Raw genomic sequence first — 20,104 nt, 5'->3', positions numbered from 1 at the left:
CCTCGGGAAAGGTCCCGCAGACTAGCAGGCAGGCATGTGCACCTCCAGCCCAGAGACCTGCTTTGTACCAACTATTCCTCACAGACAGAACTGTGTGCCTCAGGACACCAGAGACTTGGAGTCACTGTCTGGAGAAATCCTCACAGGGAACGAAGCAAAGGGGACGGACTTAAGACACCCAGTATATCCCTGGAAAAGGTCCCACAGACTGGCCCAACCCAGGGACCTGCTATGCACCATATAGCCTGCTGTTACCAGGAGAGCAGTACTCACCCAGCACAGATTACTGCTTGGGTACTGGAACACAGAGCCCCAACCTCAGACCTACAAAAGCCTGGGATCCCTGAGATCAACTCCCAGATACTGCTCCAAGGGGCACCAGTTACCCCTAACAAAACTGACCAAACCAAGGGACACACAGGTTATAGCAGCAGATCACTACATTTACAGCAAGAAACCCAGAAGCAGGGCAGCTGTCTCCAGGACTTCTCCAGGTGAGAGGAGAGTCCTCTCAATTAACAATGACCACAGTTACCACCCAGGTCTCTATGCCTGAGGTGAGCTGTGGCAACTCCTGAAAAACACCAGCCATACAGTGACTATACCCAAAAAGCTGAGGAGGCTTCCTTCAGGAAAAAACATTTTCCTGCCAAGGGGATTCTCTCCACCACAGGATCCCAGAAACCACCAGAAACTAACTCCAAGCACCTACAATAGCCCATTGGATAGAGGCAAGCGTAAAAGCTCAACCAACAAAAGATAGAGCAATATGGCAACTCCAGAGCCAGTTATCCAGGGGCAAGTAGCTCTGGTCACCCCAGCATAAATGAAATTCAAGAAGATGACCTAAAATCTATGCTCATGAAGAGGAAAACAGAGGAAACAAAATGTGTAAAGACCTAGAGGAAGATAAACTCAAACAGATTATGGCCATCCATAAAGAAATAGATGAAGACAAGAACAAGCAGATTATGGCCATCTGTAAAGAAATAGAAGATAAAGAAAAACAGATTATGGCCATCCGTGAAGAAATACAGGAAGTTGAGGCAAACAGTTTGTGGCCATTAGAGATGAAATACTTAAATCACTGAAAGAACCAGGATTGTTCAAACAAACAGCTGAAGGAATTGAAGGAAAAACAGGAAAATACAGTCAGACAGGTGAAGGAAATCAACAAAATGGCTCAAGACCTAAAGATAGAATTGGAAAAATTAAAGAAGACACAAATGGAAGAAATTGTGGAAAGAAGGAACTTAGGGAAGAAAACAGGAACTACAGACATTAGCATAACCAATAGACTATAAGAGATGGAAGAAAGAATCACAGGTGTGGAAGATACAATGGAAGAAGTAGATGTATCTGTCAAAGAAAATGTTAAATCTAAATAAATCCTGACAAAGACCATCCAAGAAATCCAAGACAACATAAAAAGACAAAACCGAAGAATAATGGGAATAGAGGAAAAAGAAGATTCCCTCCTCCAAGGCCCAGAAAATATTTTCAACAAAATAATTGAAGAAAATTTTCACAACTTAAAGGAGAGGCCAATGAGAATACAAGAGACCTACAGAACACCCAATAAATTAGACCAGAAAAGAAAATCCTCCTGCCACATAATAATCAAAACCGTAAGTATACAGAACAAATAAAAAAATACTAAAAGATGCAAGGGAAAAAGGTCAAGTAACATATAATGGCAAACCCATTAGAAGCACACCTGACTTTTCAACAGAGACTATGAAAGCCAGAAGGGTCTAGACAGATATCATGCAGACCCTAAGAGAACACAGATGTCATTCCAGGCTACTATACCTATCAAAACTCTCAATCCTCATAGACAGAGAAAACAAGATATTCAATGACAGAAACAAATTTCAACAATACCTAAACACAAATCCAGTGTTACAGAAGACACTAGAAGAGAAAATAAAACCCAAGAAAACTAGCTACTTTCAAGAAAACACAGGAAATGATTAACCTCACTACAGTAAAACAAAAAGCAACTAAGCACACAATCTTGGGACCACATCCAACAACAAAATCAAAGGATCTAACAGCCACTGGTCATTAATCCTCTCAACATCAATGGACTCAATTCTCCAATAAAAAGACACAGACTAACAGAATGGATGTGTAAACAAGACCCAGGAATCTGTTCTGACCTAAGTCACAAAGATAGACATTACCTGAGAAAAAAGGGTTGGAAGACAGGTTTCCAAGCAAATGGACCCAAGAAGCAAGCAGGTGTAGCCATTCTAATATCTGATAAAATAGACTTTCAAACAAAATTAATAAAAAGAGAAGGGGAAGGACACTTCATAATCATAATCATCAAGGGAAAATTCCACTAGAAAGACATCATAATCCTGAACATCTATGCCCCAAATACAAGGGTACCCACATTTGTAAAAGAAACATTGATAAAACTTAAACCACACATAGATCCCCACACATTGATAGTGGGAGACTTCAACACCCCACTCTCAACAAAGAACAGGTCAACAAAACAGAAATTAAACAAAGAAACAATGTCTCTGAGAGAGGTCATGAATCAAATGGACCTAAAAGACATTTACAGAACCTTACACCCAAACGCAAAAGTATTTACCTTCTTCTCAGCACCTCATGGAACTTTCTCCAAAATAGACATTACAGTTGGTCACAAAGCAAGCGTCAACAGATACAAGAAGATTGAAATATCCCTTGTATCCTGTCTGATCATCATGGAATAAAGCTGGACCTCAACAACAACAGAAATAGGAAAAAGCCTACACACACATGGAAATTGAACAACTTGCTACTAAAGGAAAGCTGGGTTAGGGAAGAAATAAAGAAAGAAATTAAAGTCTTCCTAGAATTCAATGAAAATGAATTCACAACATACCCAAACTTGTGGGACACAATGAAAGCAAGGCTAAGAGGAAAGGTCATAGCACTAAGTGCCTTCAAGAAGAAATTCAACACAGCTCATTCAAGCAACTTAATGGCTCACTTAAATACCCTAGAAAAAGAAGAAGCAGACACACCAAAGAGGAGTAGACAGCTGGAAATAATCAAACTCAGGGCTGAAATCAATCAATTAGAAACAAATAAAATAATTCAAAGAATCAATGAAACCAAGAGCTGGTTCTTTGAGAAAATCAACAAGGTAGACAAACCCTTCGCCAAGCTAACTAAAAGGCAGAGAGACACCATGCAAATCAACAAAATCAAAAATGAAAAGGGGGACATACTACAGACACTAGGGAAATCCAAACAATCATTAGGACTTATTTCAAAAGGCTATATGTCACAAAATTTGAAAATCTAAATGAAATGGACAATTTTCTTAATAGATTCAACTTACCAAGCTGAATAAGGACCAGGTAAATCAATTAAATAGTCCTATATCTCCCAAGGAAATAGAAGCGGTCATCGAAAGTCTCCTATTCAAAAAAAGCCCAAGACCAGATGGTTTCAGTGCAGAATTTTACCATACCTCCAAAGAAGAGCTAACGCCAGTTCTCTTCAAACTTCCACAAAATAGAAACAGAAGGAACTCATCCTATGAAGCCACAATAACCTTGGTACCTAAACCTCACAAAGACCCAGCAAAAAAAAAGAGAATTTCAGGCCAATCTCCCTCATGAACATCAATGCAAAATACTCAACAAAATACTTACAAACTCAATCCAAGAACAAATCAAAGCTATCATCCTACATGACCAAGGAGGCTTCAGCTCAGGTATACAGGGGTGGTTTAATATATAGAAATCCATCAATGTGATCCACCACATTAAAAAAAAATGAAGGAAAAAAAACACATGATAATCTCCTTGGATGCTGAAAAAGCATTTGACAAAATCCAATATCCATTCATGTTTAAAGTCTTGGAGAGATCAGGGATACAAATCACATATCTAAACATAGTAAAGGCCATATACAGCAAGCCTATGGCCAACAACATAGTAAACGGAGAGAAACTGAAATCAGGGACAAGGCAAGACTGCCCACTCTCTCCATATCTCTTCAACATAGTTCTGGAAGTCCTTGCTAGAGCAATAAGACAGTAGAAGGAGATCAAGGGGATACAGATTGGAAAGGAAGAAGTCAGATTATCACTATTTGCAGATGATATGATAGTATACCTGAGTGACCCCAAAAATTCTACCAGGGAAATCCTACAGCTGATAAGCACCTTCAGCAAAGTGGCTGGATACAAAATTAACTCAAAAAAAATCAGTAGCCCTTCTGTACACAAAAGACAAAAGGGCTGAGAAAGAAATTAGGGAAACAACATCCTTCACAATGGCCACAAATGATATAAAGTACCTTGGTGTAACCCTAACCAAGCAAATCAAAGACTTATATGAAAAAAATTTCAAGTCTCTGAAGAAAGAATTAGAAAAAGATATCAGAAGATGGAAAGATCTCCCATGCTAATGGCTTGGCAGGATTAGCATAGTAAAAATAGCCATCTTTCCAAAAGCAATCTACAGATTCAATGAAATTCTCATCAAATTACCAACACAATTCTTTACAGACCTTGAAAAAGAAATTCTCAATTTCATATGGAATAACAAGAAACCAGAATTGCTAAAACCATCCTCTACAATAAAAGATATTCTGGAGGTGTCTCTATCCCTGGTCTCAAGCTGTACTATAGAGCAACAGTTTTAAAAACTGCATGGTACTGGCACAGAAACAGAATGGTGGATCAATGGAACTGAACAGAGAACCCAGAAATAAACCCACACACTTATGGACACCTGATCTTTGACAAAGACGCCAAAACCATTCTATGGAAAAAAGATAGCATCTACAACAAATGGATCTGGTCCAACTGGATGTCTACATGTAGAAAAATGAAAATAGATCCATACTTATCATCCTGCACAAAACTGAAGTCCAAGTGGATCAAAGACCTCAACATAAAACCAGACACATTAAATCAGCTAGAAAAAAAAAAGTGGGGAATACACTAGAACTCATTGGAACAGGGAAAAACTTCCTGAACAGAACACCAACAGCACAGGCTCTAAGAGCAACAATCAATAAATGGGACCTCATGAAACTGAAAAGCTTCTGTAAAGCAAAGGATACTGTCATCAGAACAAAACAAGAGCCTACACATTGGGAAAGAATCTTCACCAACCCTTTATCTGACAGAGGGCTACTATTCAGTATATATAAAGAACTAAAGAAGCTGAAAAGCAACAAACAATGTAATCCAATTAAAAAAATATGGGGAACAGAGCTAAACAGAGAATTCTCTGTAGAGGAATATTGAATGGCAGAGACACACTTAAAGAGATGCTCAACCATATTAGCCATCAGGGAAATGCAAATCAAAATGACCCTGAGATTTCACCTCACACCCATCAGAATGGCCCTGATGAAAAACTTGAGTGACAACACATGCTGGAGAAGCTGTGGAGAAAATTGAACCCTCCTCCACTGCTGGTGGGAATGTGAATTTGCACAACCACTCTGTAAATCAGCCTGGCTCTTTCTTAGACAACTAGTAATAGCGCTTCCTCAAGATCCAGCTATACCACTCATAGGCATATATCCAAAAGAGGCTCAAGTACACAATAAGGACATTTGCTCAACCATGTTTGTAGCAGCTTTATTTGTAATAGTCAGAAGCTGGAAACAGCCCAGATGCCCCTCCACTGAAGAATGGATGGAGAAATTGTGGTACAATTACACAATGGAATATTACTCAGCAATGAAAAATAAGGAAATCATGAAATTTGCAGGTAAATGGTGGGACGTGGAAAGGATCATCCAGAGTGAGCTGTCCCAGAAGCAGAAAGAAACACACGGTATATACTCACTCGTATAGACACATAATATAGGATAAATCTACTAAAATCTGTACATCTAAAGATACTAATCAAAAGAGAGGACCCTGACTAAAATAAGGCAAAAAGTAAGGACATCAGAAGAAGAAGAAGAAAACAGGAAACAAGCTAGAAACCCGCCATGGAGGGCCTCTGAAAAACTCTGCCCTGCAGACTATTAAAGCAGATGCTGAGACTTATGGCCAACTGTTGGGCAGAGTGCATAGAATCTTACATAAGAAATGGGAAATAGTAAGATCTGGAGTGGACAGGAACTCCACAAGGAGAGCAATAGAACCTAAAATTTGAACACAGGGGTCTTCCCAGAGACTCATGCTCCAACCAAGTACCATGCATGGAGATAACCTAGAACCCATGCACAGATGTAGCCCATGGCAGTTTAGTGTCCAAGTGGGTTACATAGTAATGGGAAGAGGGACTGCCTCTAACATAATCTGAGTGTCCTGCTCTTTGATCACCTCCCCCTGAGGGAGGAGCAACCTTACCAGGCCACAGAAGATGACAATGCAGCCCCTCCTGATGAGATCTGAAAGACTAAGATCAGAAGGAAGGAGAGGAGGACATCCCCTATCAGTGGACTTGGGGAAGGGCATGAGTGAAGAAGGGGGTGGGAAAGCGGGATTGGGAGGGGAGGATGGAGAGGCTTATGGGGGGATACAAAGTGAATAAAGTGTAATTAATAAATATATATATATATATATAAATGGAAAAAATAAGAAATATTTCATGTAACAAAATGAAAATTCTTTTTTGTTTGTTTTTAAAAATATTCTACTTTCAGACAATGTATCCTGATTATAATTTCCCCTCACATTTCTCCTGTTCTTCCATACCTCCTGGTTTTTTTGTCATTGTTAATGTTTCTGCTGCTAATTAGAAGATAGAATAAAATGTTTTAAAGTTTGCATTCTCAATAAATCATGATCTTCCTTTGGTAAGTTTTGCTTTGTAACAATACCTTTTCAGATGAATTAAGCCTAAACTGCTCACCCATGTTTCAAACCTTCATTTCTTTATATGCATATCGTCTGTTCTACAAACTCAATATCTTTCTATAAAAGTGTAATTTATTTGGGACACAAAATTACCCTGAAGACTGAAGTAGTGGAGTATATAATGATTGAAATCAAGTTTTATCTTGTATGCTCTTGCTTAGGTTTTCATTAATGCCATAAAAAATCCAAAACCTTACAGGCAGGTATATCTTTTATACAACACTGTCTTTTTACAGCTTCTAGAGAATTTTTTTTCTGGTTTCAAAAGTGCATAAACTACATACATCATGTTCTCACTTTTCTAAAATATATCAATCAATTTCTTTTTGAAGAAACTTTGTACTCCATGCTTTCTGAGTAAAATGCCAATGATTTTAGTGCCCATGGCCTTCATTTAAACATCTGCACAGATGAATACTCTCTTTATACAGTTGGAAATTATGAAATGGGTCCGATTGAAGAAGACGACCTTTTCATTTAAAATCTTTTTGCAACAGCTGAGCCTGCAGAACAAAAACAAGTCAGTCGGGTGTTTATTTCATGGAACGTGATTATAGAGAGTGCACCTGCATGCCATAGGCATGTGGTCTTATGAAAAAAAAAATACTTGTTTTTATATCAACCATACATTACCCAAGACAATTTTGGAACATAATTTGGTAAAGGTAGCTAATATTAATATTAGTAGGCCTTCACCTTCAAACTTCACATATTAAACATACAGATAACTGATTTGCAATAGGTAATGCATTGTTACTAAGAGATAACCACTTGAAATAATTGAAGTGTCAACACGGGTCACAGACAATGGGAATGTGTTAAACAATAGGCACCCGTCAGAGACAAAAGGCTAGAAAGCCTGCTAGTCTACACTCTTGAGTCAGCTGGACGAAAATATCACACTTGTATTACTTGCTTTGTGTTATTGGAAAGGAAGTAAACTTTCTTCACCTTCATGCCTTGATTTGTCAAATAAGGATAACGACAACATCAACATTAAAAGTTGATTAGGGTAGTGCTACATCTCTGGCATGATATAAGCTGTTTGGAAGACTGATAGTGATGGCAACGAAGACAATGTAAAGGGTAACAATGAGCATGGCAATAATGATGGTGGTGATGGTGGTCATTGTAATTTATTGTGACGATGATAATGATGGTGATAATTCCTATTGTTACAGAAATAAAATTGACTATGTCACTAAGGAGTTACAGTGAGACAACTGCTACATTCATGACTTTGTAATCTTGTTTAATGTGAAAAACAGAGAAAAAAATGAATATATGTGCTACTATATTCCTTTCAGTTCTGTATTGATAAGTGTGTTTAATCTGATCAAGATGCACAAACAAATCATTTTTATTCTTTATTTTATTCAAATGCATGCAATGAGAATAATAATAAAATATAATATACAAAGAGAGACCCAGATCATTATTCCAGCATCTGAGATTCACAGTTTTTTTTTTTCTTCCAGTCCTTTTATTTTTTTATTTTTTTTTCAATGCAGTTTATTCAGAAACCTTGAACAATCCTCGGACCCCGGGGAAAGCCAGCCCACAGCTTAAATAGCCTCTGGGTAGCCAACCCAGGCGTGCCACGGGGGCAATGCAGATAGGTCCACATACATGGAAGCAAGCCAGCTCCTCAGCCTTAGCCAAATGTGGAATTGTTCATGACAGAGAGCACTCACCATCGGGAAGGTGGAAGGCTGAAACCAGCTCCATCTTTAAGGCATAGCATTCCGCAGCTCTCTACAGTTCCCCCTTTTTGTTTTAGACGCATCAGGCAAGAGTAGAGGTCTGATCTCTGATATTAGAAATAAATTGGGACTTTGTACAGATGTTCATTTAGGTGTCATCCACCCAAAGAGCATCAGACCGTCCGATACCTTTTTCTCAGAGGCGGGACCTGGGGCATCAACCCGCATGCAATCAGACATGCTCTTCTCTGGGTCCAAAGCGGCTGACCCTGAGTGCAGTGCTTAGCCTCGCATCCTGAGCGTATCATTTTAGCTTTTTATGGTATCCAACCATGCTTGGGGAGAATGTCCTGCTTCAATGGCTGTAAAGGCCTGAATGATCATGGCTGCATCACACTGTTGTGAGACTCTAATCTTGCATATATACCACAGGCAAACCAAGGAGACCAACACCAGAAGGCCTGCTAACACTCCCATGCCCGCCCATTCCTTCAGATGATTCATGGCTGCAGCAATCCATGTTGATAATCCTGTGGCTAGTCCTGCGTCCACTCCGGTAGAATTTACTGTGACAATGGCCACTCTCAGCTGCTCCATCGTAGTATCGAATTCTCCAGTCCAAAGGGAAAAAAATAATTTAAGAACCTTAAATGACTTTCAAAATTGGAGGAAAACATGGAGTTAGTCAATTGGCATGGAGCACGTCTCGCCCCTGGGGGCAATGGTCTCCTGAACCTACTCAGACCTTGGACACCACCACTGCTAGTTCTAGAACTGACGCAGGATGTTCCAACGAGGGGTTAAGGCTTCTCATAATATTTCCTATAAGCCCACACCTGTTTGTCTATATCCCCCATTTTTATTCATTATTAGCCAGATAGAGCCAAGTAATTGTGGTAATGATACTTGCTTTTTTGCCCAATGCTGGAATGCTAGTAAATTTAGGTATGCCCTGGTTACTCGCATGCCTCACTGGGTGCCTGTGCCCATTGATGCCCCTCACGCTATGACTCTCTTCAGACAGAAAAGGGATCTTGGAACTACAGCCACCATTGTTACTACCATCTCATTGACGGCTGTTGGAGCTACCACCAGGGCATTAGCCATGAGTCATACTGGGCAGACTGCTCAGACCCTGAATAATCATTTAGCCAATGTAGCTCATGCCTTAGTTGTACATAAAGGAATTAATGCTCAACTAAAAGGAAGCTTGATGGTGTTCAATCAGAGGATTGACCTCTTGCAGGAGCAAATTGATACCTTATGGCAAATCGCTCAACCTGGCTGTCAATGAAAGTATGCTGGACTTTGTGTCACTAGCATACAACATGAGAATTTTTCCTGTGCTGCAAATCTGTCTAAACAATTGTCGAGCTATATTTTAGGTAATTGGACTGCAGTTTTTTTTTTCTAATCTATTTCTATACCACATTTGGAAACTACAGTTTTAACATTACTACTAGAACAAATGAGACAGCCTGTCAACAAAACATTCATGTTATCCCCTCTAAATATAAAATACGTTCTGGAGAATGAACTTAAACAAATATTTCAAAACTATTATTTGAATCTAGGTAAATATTCTGGGAAGGCTGGAAGTTTAATTTCTTATGATATTAGAAATATCTTTCTAATATTATGGCAGAAAACAAAATTCTTCTAGTATGAGACAAGGAAAATATTCAAAAATGTGCTAACATTGGTTTTACTATCAAGTGATGTATCGAGATAGGTATCATTCATGTGCAGACAGTTTTTAGAAAAGTTAGAGCAACACTGGAATTATTAATTTTGGAATTTTTGTAGGAATGCTATATAAAATTTTTCTCCCTATGAAACAGGCAACGACATTTGTTCTCTTGTCTCATAAAATTCGTGGGAAAAGGTATTTTCTGATGTAAGCAAAGGATTCAGGTTGATTATTATTATCTTCTGAAATATGTCTAGACAGATACAAGAGAATAAATCATCCTAGGATGCTGCATAATCTTTCACTTTCAAGAACATTTTCCATTCATTCATATTTTAAGTCAAGATGTAAGTCATTCTTGTTAAGACAGCTTTGATGTTGCAGAAACGTGGACATGATACTACTACAGAGCAGATGTTCAGTAATGGCTGACTGACTGAAGAATTGTCATTTGAGATAAACTTTGCTGTTGTGGAATACAAAGACCTTGGTGTATTTATGCATGGATGAAGCTTTTCCTGGTCTGACTTAAATATCACATCAATGAAAATTTCTAACATTGATCATGCATTTGATATCTTAGCAATACTGAGCTTTTTTTTTCTTTTGGGGGCTCATTAAGTTATTTTTAGCATTCCTTTAACTTACGTATTTATTTCTGGGAAGTGTCATGACTATTTTCAATCTAATAAAATTTTCACTCCTCTGTGAATTCTAGATTTTCCAGAACAAATTCAGTCACCTTTCCTGTCTTTTCCAGACTTTACTCCATTTAAATAATTGTTTATATGGGAATTTTGTGATATACCCTATACCTATCCACACTTCATTAGTACACACAACTTTAATAAAATGCACCACAAAGAAAATAAATCTGGTATTTCTAGATAATATTAGTGACTATCTTTGACATGTCACAATGTGGGCAACATGTGTGGCCGACCTTCTTTGTCATTTGTAGGCAAGTCTTATGATACTGAAAAATGCTTAGAAAAATAGTTAAAGACAATAGCAATGACCTACAGCCCAAAGGACTACGTTAATACTGTTAGGTACAAGACAGAAATGAGTGGAAAAGTTGGGAGAAAAAGAGTCCACAAGACAGTGTAAATTCTATTTTTATATGTATGCTACCCAGCCCACACATCTTGATAAAATATTCTCGCTCCTAATTTCATAATATATCACTCTCAAAATAAAACTGTCTTTACCTAGAGATAAAAGAATATTATAACCAACTAATAATGATGAGATCAAACAGAAGACCATTTATAAACAATTTCTAGTCCATAACAATTCTGAGCAAACACATTGGGGAAAAACAGATGTATTTAAAGCCTGTTTATCAAAGGACAAATGATATAAACTAGAACTAACAAGGTATACAAAACTAAGATATCAAAGATCCTGAATACCAAGTGCACCCATGCCTTCTCTCTGGAATGCTCTTCTCATGCATAGGGGTCATATCTCCATTCAAATTTAATATAAGAGCTTTCCTTTCTTGTTACCAATTGCTCCCACCACATTGTGTGTATGTGGGGGCTTGTCTGTGTGTGTTCATTTTTAGTAAAGTGTTTATCACTGTTCTCAAAATAACATATTTGAGGCATGGATTTTTCAGATATTCCATACACATATTTTATAATAATTCTATTAGATATCACTAAAAATAATGTGTGATTGCAGCTGATGATTCTGACTTATGTCTCTTACAGTTCATGAGACTTTATGCTAAATAATACTTATCAATTTATGCTTATATCAGTTAAAGAAAAATAATTACAACTCCGTCTGATCAGAAGTTTTAAGTAATGAAAAATATACTGAAATTTGATATATTGAAACAAAGTACTCTTAAACAAAATATGAGACTCCAACATTTCATTTTCTTCTATTTCAAATACTTCAAATTTCTTTAGATACCATATATAACCATAACAAGAAGAAATGGGATTGAGTAGGATAAAATAAAATCATTCTCTATGTATTATTGACAAACTCTTCATTATAGAGACAAAGATTTCAGTGTAGTAATAAAATTGAATGGATAAGTTTATTTTTAATCAATTATGCTTTATTATTTTTACTGACATATTCTATTTATTTATTTATAGATAAATTTATACATTTATTATGCTGAAGGCCTGTGTCCTATTACACAGGACATGGGTTTTTGTTAAGAATGGCTAGCTGTTCTTAATTTAAAAAAAAAAATAATACAATAACTTAAATAATCTGAAAACAGCAAATTGCATTTTGTTTAAAAAAAATGAAAAACAACATAATCTCAAGACACACATAGTAGGTTTTAAGATTTATTTTTAAGTTTATAATTCATTACAATTTATTCACTTTGTATCCAGCTGTAGACCCCTCCCTCCTCTCCTCCTAGTCCCACCCTCTCTCCTTCTTCTCCTTTCCCTAGTCCTCTGATAGGGAAGAACCTCGTCCCTTTCTATTTGAAACTAGCTTATCAGTTCTCCTCAGGGCTGGAGGCATTGTCTTCCTCTGTGATCTGGCAAGGCTGCCCCCACCCCCAGGAGAGGTGATGAAAGAGAAGACCACTGAGTCCATGTCAGAGACAGACTGCTCTGCTTACTAGGAAACCCACATGGAGACTGAGTTGTCCATGGGCTATGCATCTACGCAGGGGGCAAGGGGAATGTAGGTCCTCTCTATGCATGGTCCTTGGTCTCTGCAGGACCACTGGGCCCAGATTTTGTGGCTCTGTCAGTCTGCTGGTGGAGCTCCTGTCCCCTCCATGTCTTTCAATCTTCCCTTTCTTCTCTAAGATTCCCTGCACTCTGCTCAACCATTTGGCTATATGCTTCTATACCCTACTTGGTAGGTTCTTTTAGACGTCTTCTGTGGTAGGTTCCTACCCAAGTTTCATTAAAAAAAAAAATAGCACATCGTAAGAACATACAGAAATTGTGTTTAAATCATGCAGAGTATAAAGAAATTAAGTAATAATGACTTGAAATGCTATCTTATAGGAATATACCTGCAACATCAACTTTAATGATGTTCAACAATATATGAAGATATTATATTAGGTTCTACTCTAGATCTCTGGGCTATCCTGGCTCTGTCTCATGGCATGGGTCTCAAGTTAAATCACACTCCTACAAGTTCTGATCCACCAGGTCCCCCAGCACATCTTGTAGGCAGGACAAAGGTAGGTGGAGGGTTGGTGTCTGTTTCTCTTTCCATAACCTGAACACTATCCATTTGCCTTCACCAAAGAGATTATAAATACAGGTTGAGGCTCCATGCAGCCAGTAGCTCAAACTCTACATTCAGCAATCTTTGTGTTGTCCTCAGCAATGATGCCACACCGTCAGTTTTCAGCGTGACCCTCCCTCTATCCTAGCATCAGTCTAGATGATTAGTGTTACCTACTAGAACCTGTTGGCCAACAACTCAACCAAATGCAATCCAGTCCGACCACTGGAAGAGTTGCCTGGCTACACAAAGATGGCCAGTTAAGGCTCCTTATCCTACATTACTAAGGTCACTATGGTCATCCTCAGGAATTCCAGAAAGTTTCCACTGATTTAGGTTTCCACACAACCGCCAGCATGTTTCTTAAATATAACACTGCCCTGACTTTACAGCTAACATGGGTTTTCTGGTTTTAAACTTTGTATGGAACAAATAAAGACATTTGTATTCTCTGTCCAATTCCATTATTCAATATTTTATTGTGATATTCTTTATACATTTTGCAGTACCTGTATTAAATTTTAGCATGATTTTAAGTGTCTCTCAACATTCTTGGCCATATATACTGATGTCTATACATATTTAGTTTTGTTAGAAGTTAATTTTCAGGGCAATAGAATATAAATTTATTTAAGTATAGAAAAAATAGCCATCTTTGCAAAGTTTTGCAGCTGAAACCTATATTTCTTTGCTTCATATACTTGTTATATTCACATATTTTTAATGTTTGTCATATAAGCAGACAAATTGTGACGTCACTACTATATGAGAGAATGACAAACATTTTTGTTTTTATGTCTTCAATGTTCATTTAGATAGACATGCTTTTTTCTGTAAAGCATTGATTATCTTTCTCATTATCTGCTAAATTCTACATATTTTCCCATATATTTGAAGGATAAATTGTCATAATTGTGGTGTAATTTTAAATAACTACTAAGCATTAAATGCAGTGAGTTTTTATATCTGTATTATTCATTTGCATGTGCTTTTTATAAGATTCTTCTTCTGACAGAAGAAGTGGTAAGAGGCCCACCTGCCTGCTGAAGTATCCCATGTTCTCAGTTCAGATCATTATGTCACAAAGTGCTTCCACTCCTTACAGGCCAACAGCAGCCCTCTGCTGTGCCCCAGCCCCAATCTTCAGTGGATATGTGCTGCTCACATGCAGACTATGCCAGAAGAACAGGTGCCATTCATGCCAGCCAGAAAAACAAATTTCATCAACTAGAAGAACAGTTAGGCAAATTCATGCAGAGTCCCTGGTGGACCAGAGATTACACAGGCCACCACAAGTCCAGATAGGCAGCCTACCCAAGATGGACTCTCATTGCATCCTCCCCAACAAACGTTCCCAATCCCCACTCCCTTCTGCATCACTGTGTTGAGTCCCCCAAATCCAGATGCCTACATATTACAGTAAGAATAGAAGCAACAGCAGCCAGGGCAGCATGCCATCACCAAGGTCCAGATATTTTGCCACAGTAAGTCAGAATATTCAAATACAGCTGAAGCAGAAAAGAAATAACCTTAAAACCAACTTTATGAAGGTGATAGAGGTTCTTAAAGAACAAATGAATAAACCCCTCAAAAAAGCCAGGAAAACACAACCAAAAGAACAAAAGAGATGGAAAGTATAATCTCAAGAATTAAAGATCTGAAGGAAATAAAGACATACTTTGATCAAAGAAAATTTTAAATTGAAAAAAGCTCCTGAAATAAAACAACCAGAAAATCTGGGGCACTATAAAAAAGACCACACCTAATAATCAAACAAGGACCATTCCTGGAGATTACCTAGAACCCCTGCTCAGATGTGGCCCATGGCAGCTCATTATCCAAGTGGGTACACTAGTAAGGAAAACAGGGACTGTCTCTGACATGGACTCAGTGGCTAGCTCTTTGACCTCCTCCCCTGGATGAGGAGCAGCCTTGCCAGGCCAGAGAGGAGGACAATATAGGCAGCTTGGATGAGACAGGATAAGAGATAGGTACAGATGAAAGGAGAGAAGGACCTCCCCTATCTGTAGACTTGGAGAAGAACATAGGAGGAGATGAGGGAGAGAGGGTAGGATTGGGAGTGGAGGAGGGAGGAGGCTACAGCTTGGAAAGAAAGTGAATAAGCTGTAATTAATATAAGAAATAAAATTTAAAAAAAGAATAATAGGAATTGAAGAGAAGAATCCAATTGCAAACACCCAAGAAATATTTCTTTTTTATTATTATTATTTCTTATTTCACTTTATTTACTTCACATCCCAAGGATGTGCCTCCTTCCTTTCCTCCCAGTCTGCTCACTCCCTTCCTTTCCCCTTCCTCTCTTTCTTTTCCTCCCACTAAAGCAGAACATACCTCCCCCTGTATCAACCCTTCCCAACAAGTGAAATTACACCAGGATTGACCATCTCCTCATCCCCTGAGGCCAGGCAAACCCTGCCAGGAGAATGTTATCCAAAAGCAGGCAATAGAGTCTATACTAAAAATAACCCCACCTCCAATTGCCAGGCAACCCACATGAAGACCAAGCAGCCAATCAACCACATATGTTAGGGGCCTAGGTCCAGACCATGCATGCTTCTTAGTTGATGTCTCAGTCTCTGAAAGACCCCATGGGTCTGGGTTAGTTGTCTTTTTTGGTCTTCTTGTGGTAGTCCTGTTCCCTCCAGGTCCTTGATCTTTATCCTCAATACTTCCACTGGAATGCTGGAACCCCATGCTTGGTTGCAAGTCCCAGAATCAATCCCAAACTGCTGCTGTCTGGACTCTCCCATAGGACAATCAAGTTAGGTTCCTGTCTGCAAGCATAGCAAAGCATCATTGATGGCGTCAGTGGCAGACTCTGTACCGTGGGGTTGGTCCCAGTTTGGACCAATTATTGGTTAGACTTTCAATCAATCTTTGTTTCATTTTTATCCCTGCACTTCTTGTAGGCAGGGTTATTTTATCTGTGGGTTGTTGTTCCCCTCCTTCCACTACTCCTAACTAACTGGCTAGGAGATGGTCAATTCAGTCTCCATGCCCTAACCCCCATTAGGAGTCTCAGCTAGAGTCCACCCATGTCCTCCCAGGACCTATCCTGTCACAGGCCTCCAACCTGAAAAAGATCCCTCCTTAAGTTTCTCTTCTTGTTTCTGCCCCCATTCTCCTCACATCTGATCCCCACCCTTGTTTCTTTCCCCATTCCATCTCCTGTCATGTTCCTTCTCTTCATCCACCTCTGCTGTCTATTCTATTTCCACTTCTGAGTGACATTCCAGCACCCTCCCTTGGGTCCTCCTTGTTACTTAGCTTCTTTGGGTCAGTGGATTGTAGTATGACTATCCTGTACTATAGGTCTAACATCAGCTTATAAGTGAGTATATACCATGTGTGTCTTTCTGCTTCTCGGTTACTTCACTGAGGGTGACCTTTTAAAGTTCCACCCAATTGACTGCAAATTTCATGATTTCATTGTTTTTAATAGCTGAGCAGTATTCCATTGTGTACATATTTCACAGTTTCTTTATCCATTCTTTGGTCAAGGGACATCTAGGTTGTTTCCAGGCTCTGTCTATTACGAATAAAGCTGCTAAAAACTTAGTTGAGCAAATGTCCTTGTTGTATGATGGAGCATCTATTGGCTATATGCCTAGTAGTGGTATAGAAGTAGAACTATTCCCAATTTTCTGAGAAAGTGCCAGATTCATTTCCAGAAAGGTTGTACAAGTTTGCACTCCCACAATGCAATGGAAGAGTGTTCTTCTTTCTCCACATCCTTGCCATCATGTGTTGTCACTTGAGTTTTTGATCATAGCCATTGTGACTTGTGTAAAATGGAATCTTAGAGTTATTTTGATATGCATTTCTCTGATGGCTAAGGATGTTGAACAGTTCTTTATGTGCTTCAAGCCATCTGTGATTTGGCTGTTGTGACTTCTCAGTTAAGCTCTGTACCTCATTTTTAATTAGATTATTTGATTTGTTGATGTTTAATTTTAAGTTCTTTGTATAGTTTGGATATTAGCCCTCTGTCTGATACAGAGTTGGTTAAGATATTTTCCCAATCTGTAAGTTGCTGTTTTGTTCTATTGAGAGTGTCCTTTGACCTACAGAATCTTCTCAGTTTAACGAGAACCCAATTTACTAATTGTTGATCTCAGAGCCTGTGCTGTTGGTGTTCTACTCAGGAACTTGTCTCCTGTGCCAATGTGTTCCAAACTTTTCCCTACTTTGTCTTTCATTAGATTTAGAATATATGGTTTTATGTCAAGGTCTTTGATATACTTGGACTTGAGTTTTATGCAGGGTGATGAATATGAGTATATTGCATTGTCTGCATTTCTATATGTAGACATCCAGTTAGACCAGCACCAATTGTTAAATATGCTTTTATCTCCCATTGTATGGGTTTGGCTTCTTTGCTGAAAATCAAGTGCTTGAAGAAGTATGGGTTTATTTCTAGGTCTTCAGTTTGGTTCCATTGATCCACCATTCTGTTTCTATGCCAGTACCATGAAGTTTTTATTACTATTGCTTGGTAGTACAGCTTGAGATCAGGGATGTTGATATCACCAGAAAATCTTTTATTATACAGATTTGCTTTGGCTATCCTGGGTCTTCTATTTTTTCTTATGTAGTTAATGATTGTTCTTTACAGATTTATAAAGAATTGTGTTGGAATTTTGATGGGAATTGCATTGAATTTGTAGATGGCTTTTCTCAGGATGGCCAAGACTTTCTAAAAGTCAATGAAAATGAATGCACAACATACCCAAACTTATGGGACACAATGAAAGCTCTGTTAAGGAAAAAATGTTTATAGTGTCCGTACCTTAATCAAGAAAGTAGAGAAAGCTCACATTAACAACTTAACAGCTCACCTGAAAGCTATAGGACAAAAATAAAGCAAACACATCCAAGAGGAGTTGACTGCAAGAAATAATCAAACCGAGGGCTGAAATCAATAACCTAGAAACCAAGAGAACAATACAGAGAATCAATAAAACCAAGAGCTACTTTTTTCAGAAAATAAACAAGATAGACAAACCCTTAGCCAAACCAATTAAAAGACTGAAGGAAAGCCAAATTTTTAAAATCAGAAATATAAAAGTTTATATAACAACAGACACAGTGTAAATACCAAAAAAATCATTAGATCATATATTAAAAAATCTATATATCACAAAACTGGACAATATAAATGAAATGGATGAGTTTCTTGATATATACCACTTACCAAAGTTAAATCAAGATCGGGTTAACAATTTAAAATAACCTATAAACCCTAAGGAAATAGAAGCAGTCATCAAAATCCTCCCAACCAAAAAGAGTCCTGGGACGGATGGTTTTAGCACAAAATTTTACCTAATTTTCAAAAAGAGAACTAATAACAATATTCCTCAAATTATTCCACAAAATAGAAACAGAAGGAACATTGCCAAAGTCATTCTGTATGGCCACAGTCACTCTAATACCTAAACCACACGAAGACCCAACACGGAAAGAGAATTTCAGACCATTCTCCCTTATGAACATTCATGCAAAAATACTCAATAAAATACTTGCAAACCAAATCAAGAAGTGAATAAACTGTAATTAATAAAAATTAAATTAAATTAAAAAGAAACATGAAAAATATCATCCAGTATGATCAAGTAGCTTCAACCCAGGAATGCAGAGATGGTTCAACATATGATCCTTCAACACAATCCAGCATATAAACAAACTGAAAGAAAAAAAATAAAAACAGCATGATCATCTAATTAGATTCTGAAAAGGCCTTTGACAAAATCAAACATGAATTCATGTTTAATGTCTTGGAGAGATCAGGGATACAGGGTACATACCTAAACACAGTAAAGGCAATACACAGAATGACAATAGCCAAAATTAAGTTAAATGGAGATAAACAATGCATTCCTGCTAACATCAGGGACAAGACAAGGTTGCCCACTCTGACTATATCTCACCAATATAGTACTTGAATTTCTAGCTAGAGCAATAAAACAAGTAAAGGAGATCAAGTGTAGAAACTAGAAGAGAAGTCAAAGTATTGTTATTCATAGATGATATGATAGTATATATAAGTGACCCCAAGATTCTACCAGAAAACTTCTATGGATATTGGTATGTATACCCAATGCACATTTGAATATACTCAAAGTATGTATTATTTAGGATTAATGTATGGATTTCACCTCAGGAAAATGAGCAAGGAAATCTGTGTGTTTCCAGTAATCATGGTCTATGGTAGCCTTAACTCAATGCTTAATACTACAACTCACTGTAGCAGTTAAACCAACATTTTCATTTATGCTAGAAAAGCATAGCTGTGTCTTTGGAAATTAATTCAAGTCAGAAACAATTTTACTAATCTCTTAATAGTCTGACAATGCCACCCTCCCCATTTCTCTATATTTTAAATGGATACTAACTTCTTTTTTTTTTCTTTCTTTTTTTTTTAATGCAGTTTATTCAGGACCCTTGAACAATCATCTGACCCTGGGGAAAGCCAGCCCACAGCTTAAATAGCCTCTGGGTAGCCAACCCCAGCGTGCCACGTGGGCAATGCAGATAGGTCCACATACATGGAAGCAAGCCAGATCCTCAGCCTTAGCCAAATGTGGAATTGTTCTTGACAGAGAGCACTCACCATCGGGAAGG

The sequence above is a fragment of the Meriones unguiculatus genome, chromosome 21 (genome assembly GCF_030254825.1).
Source record: "Meriones unguiculatus strain TT.TT164.6M chromosome 21, Bangor_MerUng_6.1, whole genome shotgun sequence".
NCBI classification, from domain to species: domain Eukaryota; kingdom Metazoa; phylum Chordata; class Mammalia; order Rodentia; family Muridae; genus Meriones; species Meriones unguiculatus.
Note: the sequence above shows the minus strand (reverse complement) of the source record.